Raw genomic sequence first — 15965 nt, 5'->3', positions numbered from 1 at the left:
GATACTATAATATCATATTGTACCCCTCTGTCAACTGCACCTTTCCTAATGTCCTGTAGGAGCAGCAGCACCCTCACCAAGCCATCACTTCTTCCAATATGTCACACGCTTCTCACTTATGCTAGTACATCACATTCAGCAATTGTGTCACGTTTCAAAGGCATTTGCATATTACCAGGTTTTCCAAAGTGCTCATTCAGCTTGTACAGTGAATCCACTTTCTTTAAGAGCTCTTCCGCTCAATCCTTAGCAGAGCCATTCAGTTCTGTAGCAAACACAGTCAGCGTGGGAGTTACGTTAGCCAATCAGAAGCTCGCCAACACGTGTTTCACCCTTACGTCATTAGAGAGACAGGGCTTCCTCAGGGCATCATAGATTTTTATCTATGTTCATGTATATGATTGTCTGTACATATACTTAAATTCTGTGTAAGTCTATTCATTACCACGTGATGTATTTTCATGTCTTGTATGGCAAGTTTGAGAAATGGGATTAGAGATACTCACTTTAGGTGGATACAGTTTTACTAAAACCATTGCAGTCTGAACATATACCTTGGAGTATCCGTTCCCAATTGTCCCACTTCACACTTGACCTGCATTTGAAAACATTGTATGCTGCTATCACAGTCTAGCCTGGTTAGTCATAGGGGCCGGTCCCTTATACTTATACATATATATTCTTTCACTTTGAGAAACATTTTCCTAACACTTTTTTTCTTGTTTGTAGGATAGCTATGGTATTTGATAGTATTTGACTATATTTTATTCCTTCATTTTCACTGTGTGCCTGTTCAGATTTCTGGGCGAGGTTGTGCACAATAAACTATGTTTGATATTACATCACATACAAGTGTCTTGTCTATTTACAAAAGAGTGCTGTAATCCCAGTCTTTTATAAATGCCACTATTATGTGCCATTTCTCTTCTTTAAATTGATATATATATATATATATATATATATATATATATATATATATCATTAACCTGTTTCAGTCCTCTGTTTTAGTCCACTGTATGTGTTGTGTGCATATATATATTTATATATATATATATAAATAAATATATATATATACCATTAAGGGACATTATAGCTTCCCCCAATAGTTAGATACAATAAGTTCTTGTATCTCTACACTTTTGTATTTTGTATCATTTATCACTTACAATGGGGCCGATTTATGTAAGTGTCTAATTTCCCCTACAATATTGACCATGTAAATAATAAGGATGTATAGAATGGTCTCCATTCCTAGATAGTCATACTATATAGATTATAGGTATATATGTACTTAAATTAATAAATCTCTATGCTTCCTAGTTCCTAAGTTAAAGTTAAAAGATTTAGGGTAGTATCTCTTTAAGTCTAGATAATGGCAACCAATTGCAGCACTTTTGTTTTAACCAATCAGTACACTGTTAATGTTTTAAATAGCTAAACAGGTGTTTAGATCCTTAGCTATGATTATGGCTCCCTAGCCGAAACATGTTAGCAGACATTGCTGCTCTTTGCCTTGTATTGTGACCCATGGATGTATTTTAACCAAAGTTGTGGAATAAAGATATTTCATTTTAAACGTTACCTGCTACAGAACTGCAGAACTCTTTTCTACTATTACCTATACCAGGCAGCAGGAACGGATTTTGTGCTCTTCGATCTCTAGAACAGCTGATTGCTGACAACACCGGTATTTGGAGGATCGGATTGGCTCAGCAGAGTCATATGTTTTCCCTTTCTTGCACAGTAGGACGCCGGAGCTTTTTGTGAGTTACAGAGTGCACCGGAGGGCTCCTGAAATTTGCCTTAGGACAAGGACTTAGCCCTGATCAGCATTCTAATTCATAGAATGAGATTTTGTCAGAATGTTTAATCCATTTAATGAAACTGCTACCAACATATAAACTACACTTGTTAACCAAAACCAGAGAGGAAATAGGCATATCACAGTTAGAAATGAATAACAGACAAAGTGATTCTAATTTCCCCAGGTTTGATAGTATACTAAAAGACAGTGTGGCACAAGCTAAAAAAATTGTCCTAGAAACTAAGCATTCCAAGTATGTCAGGGATCAATCTGTCTACAGTGCCAACAATGTATATATTTTGAACCGCACTGATAAAAATACATTCAGAAGATACCAGAATAGAGGCAAGTCTAGGAATAGACACAGAATAAAAAAATAAAAAAACCACCAAAACTGTCACATATACTGATAGCGAGTTTAAGTCTGGGAGGAGACAGGAGCCTCTGGGGGGAAGAGCATCCTAAAGGCATCCTTAAACAACCAAATAAAAGGCCACAAGCAAACAAAGGGCCACATAATGAAAAAAACATCTAAGAATGTAGCACAGGAACAAGTAGTCTCACCCAAGACACAACAACCAAGAACAAATAGTGGTTCCAAATATACATATTTTGATTACACAAATGTACTGTATATATGCAACCTGAGGCATCTAATGAAGATCAGATAAATCTAGAACAGGTTTTTTTTATTCCCAAACAGAAAACAGGGATAGGACAAGGAGGAGAGAACAGGTACCAATTGAGAGGAAACAGGGGAAAACAGAAATACTATAAGGTTCCTTGGTTATTTGAATCACAACTGCAGAGTCTAAATAAATTATATTTGTTTCACAACTGAAGTACAGGCTATTATATCAGCATAGACTGTTTTACTCAGGGTGATTTTTATAAGGAAGGGCAGTAAGTCTTTATATGGTTATATATTATTGTTATACCATATAAATATTTAGAGACTGAAAGTAAGTATTAGTATTAATAACAACTTTTGACATTGGTTGTGCTCAAACCCAAATGAGAGAGATAGTGTTCATTGTAATAAGCACTGAAGCGTGAGAAATGTGAGACACACAGACTGCAGCTGCTGACAGGGGCGTGACCTGCTGCGAGACACAGCACACTGAATAATGCTTGCAGCGTGGATATCTGAACACAGACCAGTGAGTGTAATAGGTGCTGTGAGACACGCTGAGTTGTAAGGAGCTGTATGGCACGCTGAGATGAATGAAGCTGTGTGACGTCACGTAAAGTCCGTTACTGTCCGGTATGAGAATGAATCAAAGAAAGTTTATAAAATTAAATGAAACATACGTTGCAAAACATAGTAATATCTGAGAGACAAAGTCAATTTAGATAAGTTCAAGAGAAAACATGATATTTGAAATTAGCCGTTACTTTAGGCATCCAAGGTAAATTAGATTTGATACAAATACCGTAGTGGTAGTAGGTAGAATCCTCCTGTTGGAAATTAAGTAGCAATTCCTGTAGAGATGTGGAGTTGAAATAAATTAATACTTCTTGGAATAGCAAACTTCAAGATGAATGAGACTAGTTGTTATTAGTCCCTTTATGAGACCAAACTGCAGCTGGTATTTGTAATCCCAAATGTTAAAGTAGTTGAAGTAAATCTTCTTTTGATAAGAATATAGCTTATAAGAAACAGAGCACTGGTTTCAGCAAACAATACTCAACAACTAAGCACTTGTTTGGGGCGGGGTGATGCCTTAAGTACAGGTGAGGAAGGTGAGTTGAGGCAAAAAGTAAAAGCAGGACTGGAATCCTTACAGATCCCCCCCCTCAAGCAAGCCGACCACGGGTTGAAATTTAGGTCTACTTGGATAGCGTCTATGGAAACGAGCAATAAGCTTCGGAGCATTAATGTGTGCATGAGGTTCCCAAGTGTCATCCTCTGGGGCGAACCCTTTCCATCGGACCAGATACTGTAATTCTCCATTATAATGTCTTGAGTCCAAAAGATCATAAACTTCATAGACATCAGTGCCCAATTGAATAGGAGAAGGGGGTAGAAGAGGTACATCAGGCTTATCTCCCAAGTAGGGTTTCAATAATGATACATGGAAAGTTGGGTGGATGGGTAAAGAATCAGGTAGGTCAAGCCGGACGGCATTTTCATTGATGATGTGTAGAATTTTGAATGGGCCAAGGAACAACCCAGCCAATTTTTTACTTGGTAAGTACATTTTAATGTTTTTGGAAGATAACCAAACATAGTCCCCTATGGAATATTTCGGAGAAGCTCTACGACGTAAATCATAAAATTTCTTCTGAGAAGCCTGAGCTTGTTTGATGTTATCACGTAAGTGTAGGAAATTTTCAGCTATGTTTTGTGTTAACACATCAACAGATGGTGAGTCATGTGTAGAGGTCGTTTGGATAGTGAATCTTGGATTAAAACCATAATTGGCGAAAAAGGGAGAGTAATTTGTAGTGCTGTTAATGGTATTATTATAGGCAAATTCAGCCATAGAGAGAAAAGAAGTCCATTTATTTTGATGATATGAGCAATAGCAACGTAGATATTGCTCAAGCCACTGATTGAGTCTCTCAGTTTGGCCGTTAGTCTGAGGGTGGAAGGCTGTGCTTAACCTTTGATCGATTTGGAGTGCTTTAGTGAGTGCTTTCCAGAAGCGTGAGGTGAATTGGGTTCCTCTATCAGTAGTTAAAATGGAGGGTAACCCGTGGTATCGTACAATGTGGTTTAGAAATAAGTATGCTGTTTCAATGGAAGTGGGTAATTTGTGATAAGGAATAAAATGTGCCATTTTAGTAAAATAATCTGTAACAACTAAAATGGTAGTTTGTCCAGAACTAGGTGGTAAATCAACTATAAAATCCATTCCCAAATGAGACCAAGGAGATTCTGGTACTTCCAGAGGAATTAAATAGCCATAGGGAGGTCTCCTTTCTGGTTTTGATACTGTACAGGTTGTACAATGTTGTATATATTCCTTTATACTGGTTTTCATCGATGGCCACCAGTAACTTCTGGAGATGAGCTCATGTGTACGTTTGATACCTGGATGACCAATTAGTGGAGGGTCATGATGATCTTTGATTATTTTCTGTCTGAAACGTTCTGGAATATATAGTTTAGAACCATGAAAGTAAAAACCATTCTGGAGGCTTAGGCTATCTAGTAGGGTTTGGTCTTCTGAAGATAGATCAGATTGGTATTCCTTATCCTGTTGAGATAGGATAGCAAGGAAGCGAGTAGGGGGAAGAATGCTAGTAGGAGAGTCTTCTTGTACAGGTCTTGAATCTCGTCGAGAGAGTGCATCTGCCTTCCCATTTTTTGATCCCGGCCTGTACATGATTTGAAAATTGAAACGACTAAAGTAGAGACTCCATCTCACTTGACGTCCAGATAAAGTTTTGTTATTTTGTAGATATTCCAAATTCCGGTGATCAGTGTAAATCACTATAGGTAGGGAGGTACCTTCAAGAAGATGTCTCCAGAATTCAAAGGCTCTTTTAATGGCTAGAAGTTCCTTGTCCCCAATGGAATAATTGATCTCTGCTGAAGTCATAATTTTTGAATAGAACCCAACTGGTTGTAGTGGTTCTTTAGGAGACTGTCTTTGGGAGAGGACAGTGCCAAGAGCATAATCTGAAGAATCCACCTCTAGGGTATATTGAAGGTTTGGATCAGGATATTTCAGAATGGGAGCAGATGAAAAGGAATTCTTCAGGAAGCTGAACGCATCATCCTGTTCTTTAGTCCACTGGAAAGAGCAATTAGCACTAGTTAATTTAGTCAGAGGTTTCGCAATTTTTGAGAAATTGCAAATGAACTTTCTGTAATAGTTACTGAAGCCAAGAAACTTTTGTAGTTCTTTCCGTGTTGAAGGTGTGGGCCATGATTTTACTGCTTCCACTTTGTTATCTTGCATTTGAATCCCATTTGGGCTGATGGAGTAACCCAGGAACTCTATTTTGTTGGTGTGGAAAATACATTTTTCCAATTTGGCGTAGAGCCGATGGACTTGGAGTCTTGCTAAAACCCAACTAACATGTTTGATATGTTCTTCTAGATTTGTGGAATAGATTAGAATGTCATCTAGGTAGACAACAACACATGTGTCAAGGAGATCATGGAAAATGTCATTAATAAAGAACTGGAAAGTTGCGGGTGCGTTAGTTAAGCCGAAGGGCATAACTAGATATTCAAACAACCCATACCTAGTTCTAAAAGCGGTAAGCCACTCATCCCCCTCTCGGATACGCACTAAATTGTACGCCCCTCTCAAATCTAATTTAGTAAAAATCTGAGCATGCCTGAGTCTTTCTATGAGTTCAGGAATGAGGGGGAGAGGGTATCGTTTTTTTATGGTTATTTTGTTCAATTGTCTGAAGTCAATGATAGGCCGAAGAGATTGGTCTTTGTTCCGCACAAAAAACATTCCTGCACCAGCAGGAGAAACCGAAGGACGGATAAACCCTTTCTTTAGATTTTCATCTAGGTAAGTCTTTAGATGATCCAGTTCTGGTTGACAAAGTGGGTATAAATGTCCAATAGGTGGTGTGGTTCCAGGTTTCAGTTCAATAGGGCAGTCATAGATTCTGTGTGGGGGAAGGGTGTCTGCTTCCTTCTTACTGAAGACTTCAGAGAACTGCTTGTACATTTCTGGTATCAGAGTTTCTGATGTGGAGGATAAACTGTGAAAAAAGGTTCTATGGCAAGTCTGTTGACAGAAATCAGAATTTAATTGAACATTTAAGGATTTCCAATTAATATCAGGTTCGTGTAGCTGTAACCAAGCTAGCCCAAGTACTATTGGGAATAATGGAGAAGTGATTACATCAAAAGTGAGATGTTCATGATGTGTTTTTAATGTGGTGACAGAGAGCGGGATGGTGTGATGTGTAATCGGCCCTGATGATATCTCAGAGCCATCAACCACACGAAGGAAAATAGGAGACAACTTTTTTATCAATGGTATTTTATTTTTTGAAACCAGAGAACTGTCAATGTAGTTTCCTTGTGCTCCTGTATCCAAGATGGCTGGAATGGTCACTTGCTTATTTGCCCACTGTAGAGAAAGAAGTAAAGAACAATGAAGAGGGTTGTTATGCTTTGACTGGAGAGAAAGATTGGTATGGTACTTACTCTTCTTGTTCTGTGGCAAAGAGGGGCAATCCTTTAAAGTATGAGATGAGGATGTGCAATACATGCAGAGGCCTCTAGTCTTCCTTCTGATGCGTTCTTCAGGAGTTAGAGGTCCTCTAATAAAACTTATATCCATTGCTTCAGCACCAGTTGAACCAGTATGAGGACTGTTAGAAGTGGGATGGTTTAGAACCTTATCCTTCTTGTAAACAATTTCAGGGTATTGACGTTCAAATCTTCTTTCACGTAATCTCCTATCAATTTGCCTGCTGAGCTTCATAAGGCCTTCCAATGTTTCAGGTAACTCAGTTCGGGCTAATTCATCTTTTACTGCGTCAGAGAGTCCAAGCCTGAACTGGTTTTTTAAAGCAATGGCATTCCATTGAGAGTCAATAGAATATTGCTTGAATTCTGCTATGTAACATTCAACAGGTTTGATACCTTGTTTTAGGTTCCTCATCTTTTTCTCAGCAGTATACTGTAGGTTAGAATCATAGTATAATTCATCCATGATATCCAGAAAAGATGAAAAAGATGAGAGAACAGCATTATTTGTCTCAAAGAGAGTGTCTGCCCAAATGCGAGGTTCACCTCTTAAATAGCTTATCATTGTAAGGAATTTAACCCTATCATTTGAGTATGTTCTAGGTTTAAGGGTGAAATTAAGCAGACAAGCATTTTTAAATTGACGGTATAAATTCCTATCTCCATTGAAAAAATCTGGAGGTGCAATAAAAGGTTCTGACAGATTGTCAGGAAGGCTCTGTTTAGTAGAGACAGTGTCTTTTATTACTTTTCTTAAAGTTTCATTTTCTAATTGTAACTCTCTAAAGGCTTGACTAAGTTGGTCAACTCTTTGTGTTAAATTATAAACAATTTGAGGAAGCTCTGCTGGATCCATTATTTATGGCTTAGTTGTTATATCAGGTTCCTTGGTTATTTGAATCACAACTGCAGAGTCTAAATAAATTATATTTGTTTCACAACTGAAGTACAGGCTATTATATCAGCATAGACTGTTTTACTCATGGTGATTTTTATAAGGAAGGGCAGTAAGTCTTTATATGGTTATATATTATTGTTATACCATATAAATATTTAGAGACTGAAAGTAAGTATTAGTATTAATAACAACTTTTGACATTGGTTGTGCTCAAACCCAAATGAGAGAGATAGTGTTCATTGTAATAAGCACTGAAGCGTGAGAGATGTGAGACACACAGACTGCAGCTGCTGACAGGGGCGTGACCTGCTGCGAGACACAGCACACTGAATAATGCTTGCAGCGTGGATATCTGAACACAGACCAGTTAGTGTAATAGGAGCTGTGAGAAACGCTGAGTTGTAAGGAGCTGTATGGCACGCTGAGATGAGTGAAGCTGTGTGACGTCACATAAAGTCCGTTACTGTCCGGTATGAGAATGAATCAAAGAAAGTTTATAAAATTAAATGAAACATACGTTGCAAAACATAGTAATATCTGAGAGACAAAGTCAATTTAGATAAGTTCAAGAGAAAACATGATATTTGAAATTAGCCGTTACTTTAGGCATCCAAGGTAAATTAGATTTGATACAAATACCGTAGCGGTAGTAGGTAGAAACCTCCTGTTGGAAATTAAGTAGCAATTCCTGTAGAGATGTGGAGTTGAAATAAATTAATACTTCTTGGAATAGCAAACTTCAAGATGAATGAGACTAGTTGTTATTAGTCCCTTTATGAGACCAAACTGCAGCTGGTATTTGTAATCCCAAATGTTAAAGTAGTTGAAGTAAATCTTCTTTTGATAAGAATATAGCTTATAAGAAACAGAGCACTGGTTTCAGCAAACAATACTCAACAACTAAGCACTTGTTTGGGGCGGGGTGATGCCTTAAGTACAGGTGAGGAAGGTGAGTTGAGGCAAAAAGTAAAAGCAGGACTGGAATCCTTACAAATACATATAGATAATGTGATATATTTATCTGACTCTGAGCTCAAATCTCAAATATCTTTGCTTAGTCATGGTTTAAATGTATCCCCTACTAATAAATTTGACATTTTTAACACTATTTTAGATGTTAACAAACTTATAAGGAATATCACATTACAGAGACACTTTCGTGACATACCCCATGAGGAACACTCTGTAACTATACCTACAAGCTGTGAAAATACTGACACACAACTTAGGAGGTATGTGATGTGACCTCTATGGAAAACCTATCAAGGGGAGGCATACACCCCAATGACTCTCCTTCTGTAAACTGTTTCAGTGGCTTTCAAAACCAGTCTGAATTCTACCCCATACATAGCAGGGGACAGACTTTAGAAACATTTTACCGAAGAGTAGAAAAAGACAAATTCAATAAACAGAATTTGACAAGACAGGAAAAATTGTCACTTAATGACCTGAAATCTAGAGAGGATATAGTTATCCGCTCGCGGTAAGGGAAGATCAATAGTTGTAATGAATAGGCAAGACTATGTTAAAGAAACGCATAAGACTTGTCCTGTATGTGTCTCCACTCCTGTCTGGGGGTCATGTTTTACATTTTTCAATAAATCTTTTGTTTTATTTGGATACCTCCTAGTAGTGCCTGCTCCTTCATGTGCTTTGTCCTGTATATTTACAGCCTGATCTGCTGCTGCTACGGCACTCCGGGTCCTCTAGGAAGCATATTCTCTATATACATTTATTTGTTTGCATGGACTAGTAGTCTGACCATGTTCCGGACACCCCCCCTTATGTTAAAGAGGCCCTACGTCAGCTACACAATATGGATAACTATCTCCTCTTACCTTCAGATACAATTAAAGCCGATTAACAGGAACTTTTGTCCATATTGGACAATGGTTTGGAGAATGGACATTTTGTTCGCATGATGTTTGAATGTTTAAATGTGGAAAATCCAGTTGTGCCCATTTTATACCATTTGCCCAAGATCCACAAAACACTGACTAACATAAAGGGGCGTCCCAATAGTCAGCGGGATAGGGTCTTTATCTGAACATTTGTCACAGTGGTTGGACAGTATACTTCAGCCTTTTGTAACATCCCTTTTTAGTAATTTGAAAGATACCAAACATGTAATTTCCCTAATAGAAAAAATGCAATGGGAGTTTAATACCTTCAAATGGGCAACCATAGATGTGGTAGCCCTATATTCGTCAATTCTTCACAAAGAGGGTCTAGAAGCAATTGCTTTCTTTCTTGAACACTATTCTGAGGAATTCCAAATTTATATCTTGAGGATTACCAAGTATCTCTTAACACATAATTATTTCAATTGTGTGAGGGATTTTTATCTCCGGAGATATGGGACATCCATGGGGGCCAAATTTGCCCCCTCCTACGCTAACCTGTTTATGGGTTGGTGGGAGCTGTCCCACTATTATGGTTGGTATATAGACGACCTGTTGCTGATCTGGTTGGCCACTGAATTGGAATTTTTTACCAATTTGTTAAACATCTTAACAATAATGAAATTAGTTTACAATTTACATGCAAGTTTAAAGGGAATGAGATTACCTTCCTGGGCATTACTTTGCAAGGGACTATAACAGGGAGTATCATTACTAATATCTATAGGAAACCTCTAGCAGGGAATGCTTTATGGCACACCCACAGTTGCCATTTAAGACATGTACCCTTCATCAGAGTGGAAAGAAATTGTACTCTAAATAAAACTTTTATAGAACAGTCATCTGAATTGAAAAAAACATTTAAGACAAAGAGGTTACACTGACAATGTAATATCTAGAGCAGAAGGACAAGTAGTAAATATTGACAGAAGTAGTCTACTTCAGAATCAAACCATCAGGAATAGAGACAAATGACAGGCGTTTAAAAGGATCCCTTTTGTGACAGAATTTAGTACCCAATACACCCAGATCTATAGAATAGTGAAGAAACATTTTGGAATTCTAAAAGCAGATGATAAAGTTAGTTAAAGGGACAGTCTACACCAGAATTTTTATTGTTTTAAAAGATAGATAATCCCTTTATTACCCATTCCCCAGTTTTGCATAACCAACACAGTTCTAATAATACACTTTTAACCTCTGTGATTATCTTGTATCTAAGCCTCTGCAAACTGCCCCTTTTTTCAGTTCTTTTGACAGACTTGCAGTCTAGCCAATCAGTGCCTGCTCCCAGATTACATCTCGTGCACGAGCACAGTGTTATCTATATGAAATACGTGAACTAACACCCTCTAGTGGTGAAAAACTGTTAAAATGCAATCTGAAAGAGGTGGGCTTCAAGGTCTAAGAAATTAGCATATGAACCTCCTAGGTTAAGCTTTCAACTAAGAATACCAAGAGAACAAAGCAAAATTGGTGATAAAAGTAAATTGGAAAATTGTTTAAAATGGCATGCTCTATTTGAATCATGAAAGTTTATTTTGGCCTAGACTGTCCCTTTAACTGTGTAGAAAGTGGGCTTCAATGTTCATATAGAAGAACCAAGACCCTAAGTAATGTTCTATCTCCCTCATCCCTCCCTGACATGAAAAACCCATTAGCTCATGGTTAACCCATAAAGGTCTTTACAAATGTACACAAAAATTCTGAGTATGTGAATTTATTACAGCCTCGGATAATTTCAGGTCTGAAGTCACAGGGGAAGTTTTCTCTATAAACAGCTGCTTAAAATGCACATCTACTTATGTAATGTATGTCCTAACATGCATACAATGTCATCTGCAATATGTAGGATTAACGACAACTGAAATCAAGTTTCGCATTAGGAACCATTTGTCCACCATTAAGATAGGGGAAGCTACTACCCCCCTAGTGCAGCATTTTGCTAGGCACCATAATAAGAGCACTGCAAGTCAAAGGTGGCAAGCCATTGAGAGGGTCAAGTGTCCCCCAAGAGGGGGTGATCGCAACAAACTGTTGAGAAAGAAAGAGATGTATTGGATATTTAAACTTTAACTAGGGTTCCAAATGGGCTCAACTCTGAATATGACCTCATAAAGCATTGGAGGTGAAGCCCTTTGGGAAATGTTCTAATTAAATCAATTTGATTCTCCAGACATCTATATCTCTAAGAACAACTAACACAGGGTTGAGTCCCCTGTTTTAGTCCACTATATGTGTTGTGTGAATATAGATATATATACCATTAAGGGACATTTTAGCTTCCCCCAATACAGATACAAAATGTTCTTGTATCTTTACTCTTTTGTATTTTGTATCATGTACCACAGTGTATATTATGCATACCAAAAACCTCCCTAATTCATGCTAAGATTGTTGGTAATATGTAACTCTAGACATTAAATTTGTCTTTATTTAAAGTCTTGAAGTTTTGTCTTTATGTTTAATGCTTTAAGCACCGACCTTTCAAAATGTGTTTTTAACTAAATGTGTATACTATGCATATCAGAAACGGGCTTATTTCATACTAAAAAAATTGATAATTTGTAATTCTAGAAATATTTACTTGATTGTATCAAAAGTATTGAGATTTTATCCATGACTTTTGTCTATGTGCTTAATTGCTCTTAGCATTGGCTCTTTTTGTACTTTTTGCATTTTGTGGATTTTTCACGTGTTTTTTCCCTATTGTATACCTCCATATAATAGTTTACCAGATTGTTTTACTAATGATCTTGACTCACACATTGTATGTGTAAATGCATATGTAATCCTGTTAGAAAAAGTTATTTCATAATAAGCCACCAAAGAACGTTAATAACATTAGCTTTTTCTCTCAGTTGTTTTCAATCTCTGACTGAACTATGTCTAATTTCCCCTACAGTATTGACCATGTCAATAATAAGGATGTATAGAATGGTCTCCATTGCTTGATAGTCATACTGTATATATTATATGTATATATGTACTTAAATTAATACATCTCTATGCTTCCTAGTTCCTAAGTTAAAGTTAAAGGATGTAGGGTAGTAACTCTTTAAGTCTAGATAATGGCAAGAAATTGCAGCACTTTTGTTTTGAACAATCAGTACACTTTTAATGGTTTAAATAGCTAAACAGGTGTTCAGATACTTAGCTATGATTACGGCTCCCTAGCCGAAACATGTTAGCAGATATTGCTGCTCTTTGCCTTGTATTGTGACCCATGGATGTATTTTAACCAAAGTTGTGGAATAAATTTTTTTTATTTTAAACGTTACCTGCTACAGAACTCGTTTCTACTATTACCTATTCCAGGCAGCAGGAACAGATTTTGTGCTCTTGGATCTATAGAAAAGCTGATTGCTGACAACATCTGGAGGATCGGAGGATCGGATAGGCTCAGCAGAGTCACATGTTTTCCCTTTCCTGCACAGTAGGACACCAGAGCTTTTTGTGAAATTTGCCTTTCTACAAGGAATTAGCCCTGATCAGCAGCGGTGAGTTATCGAGGTCTGATTGACTGCACCAGCAATAATTGCTTTTGAATCTCCTGTAGTGCTGTATTGGTGGGGTGTGGACGTCTGTCCTAATATGTGCACAGCACATTTTACTATTTGCTCCTGGTGTCTTTAAAGGGAATACAGGGACTCAGGTCAATGATATGATATATACTAAAGTCCTGTGAACTAATACATGCTTCCAGAGATGTGGCTTATTGTCAATGTTTGTGCTTTTAGCGCTTACTCTCACCTTTTCGTATTAGTACTATTATCAGCCTACTAGGAGGCTAACTGTTAGTAAGCTTAAGGCCCCACTGTAGCGCTCGGTCCAATTCTCTCCATTTTAGAATGTTTGTGCTAAGCCCTTAAATATTATTTAAAGGAACAGTAAACATTATTTTGCCCATGTTTATATATATCAAAAGTATTCAACGCCCATTACAAATCAGATTTATCGTCAAAATGTACAGACTTTCAGCTGTTTGCAATGAACCAATCAAAGAAAAGCAATTGAAATAGCTCAACACAATGAATGTTTGATGTTGATGATATGTATGCTATTATGAGATAATTGTGTTACCTATTGCTGTTTCAATATCAGTTACCACTTAACTGAGTACAAATAATTTGTATTATTAGAATTGTAGACCCCAGATTTTTATTATCATTTTATTATCATTTCTCACGCAAGTGACGTGCCTTAAAGTGATAGTGGGAGACATCTATATTGGTAAATATAGGAATTACATTCTTCGATTTTAGGATTACTTAACAGTGTTACCAGCTATTTAAGTACTACTCCAGAGATGTAGTTTGTAATTCCTCACTAATTATTATTTTTTTTTCCCCATATGAAGTGCTATGTCTTCATGTCTGCAGCCGGAACAGTGGATTATAGTCACTTAGGCCTAGATTTAGAGTTCGGCGGTAGCCGTCAAAACCAGCGTTAGAGGCTCCTAACGCTGGTTTTGGCCGCCCGCTGGTATTTGGAGTCAGTGATTAAAGGGTCTAACGCTCACTTTACAGCCGCGACTTTTCCATACCGCAGATCCCCCTACGCCATTTGCGTAGCCTATCTTTTCAATGGGATCTTTCTAACGCTGGTATTTAGAGTCGTTTCTGCAGTGAGCGTTAGAGCTCTAACGACAAGATTCCAGCCGCCTGAAAAAAGCAGGAGTTAAGAGCTTTCTGGCTAACGCCGGTTCATAAAGCTCTTAACTACTGTACCCTAAACTACACTAACACCCATAAACTACCTATGTACCCCTAAACCGAGGTCCCCCCACATCGCCGCCACTCGATTAAAATTTTTAACCCCTAATCTGCCGACCGCCACCTACGTTATACTTATGTACCCCTAATCTGCTGCCCCTAACCCCGCCGACCCCTATATTATATTTATTAACCCCTAACTTGCCCCACACAACGTCGCCGCAAGCTACTTAAAATAATTAACCCCTAATCTTCCGACCGCAAATCGCCGCCACCTACGTTATCCCTATGTACCCCTAATCTTCTGCCCCTAACATCGCCGACCCCTATGTTATATTTATTAACCCCTAATCTGCCCCCCACAACGTCGCCGACACCTACCTACACTTATTAACCCCTAATCTGCCGAGCGGACCTGAGCGCTACTATAATAAAGTTATTAACCCCTAATCCGCCTCACTAACCCTATCATAAATAGTATTAACCCCTAATCTGCCCTCCCTAACATCGCCGACACCTACCTTCAATTATTAACCCCTAATCTGCCGACCGGAGCTCACCGCTATTCTAATAAATGTATTAACCCCTAAAGCTAAGTCTAACCCTAACACTAACACCCCCCTAAGTTAAATATAATTTTTATCTAACAAAATAAATTAACTCTTATTAAATAAATGATTCCTATTTAAAGCTAAATACTTACCTGTAAAATAAATCCTAATATAGCTACAATATAAATTACATTTATATTATAGCTATTTTAGGATTAATATTTATTTTACAGGTAACTTTGTATTTATTTTAACCAGGTACAATAGCTATTAAATAGTTAAGAACTATTTAATAGTTACCTAGTTAAAATAATTACAAATTTACCTGTAAAATAAATCCTAACCTAAGATATAATTAAACCTAACACTACCCTATCAATAAAATAATTAAATAAACTACCTACAATTACCTACAATTAACCTAACACTACACTATCAATAAATTAATTAAACACAATTGCTACAAATAAATACAATTAAATAAACTATCTAAAGTACAAAAAATAAAAAAGAACTAAGTTACAGAAAATAAAAAAATATTTACAAACATAAGAAAAATATTACAACAATTTTAAACTAATTACACCTACTCTAAGCCCCCTAATAAAATAACAAAGACCCCCAAAATAAAAAATTCCCTACCCTATTCTAAATTTAAAAAGTTACAAGCTCTTTTACCTTACCAGCCCTGAACAGGGCCCTTTGCGGGGCATGCCCCAAGAAGTTCAGCTCTTTTGCCTGTAAAAGAAAACATACAATACCCCCCCCAACATTACAACCCACCACCCACATACCCCTAATCTAACCCAAACCCCCCTTAAATAAACCTAACACTAAGCCCCTGATGATCTTCCTACCTTGTCTTCACCATGCCAGGTTCACCGATCCGTCCTGGCTCCAAGATCTTCATCCAACCCAAGCGG

The sequence above is a fragment of the Bombina bombina genome, chromosome 1 (genome assembly GCF_027579735.1).
Source record: "Bombina bombina isolate aBomBom1 chromosome 1, aBomBom1.pri, whole genome shotgun sequence".
Taxonomy (NCBI): Eukaryota; Metazoa; Chordata; class Amphibia; order Anura; family Bombinatoridae; genus Bombina; species Bombina bombina.
This window is presented reverse-complemented; position numbering follows the sequence as displayed.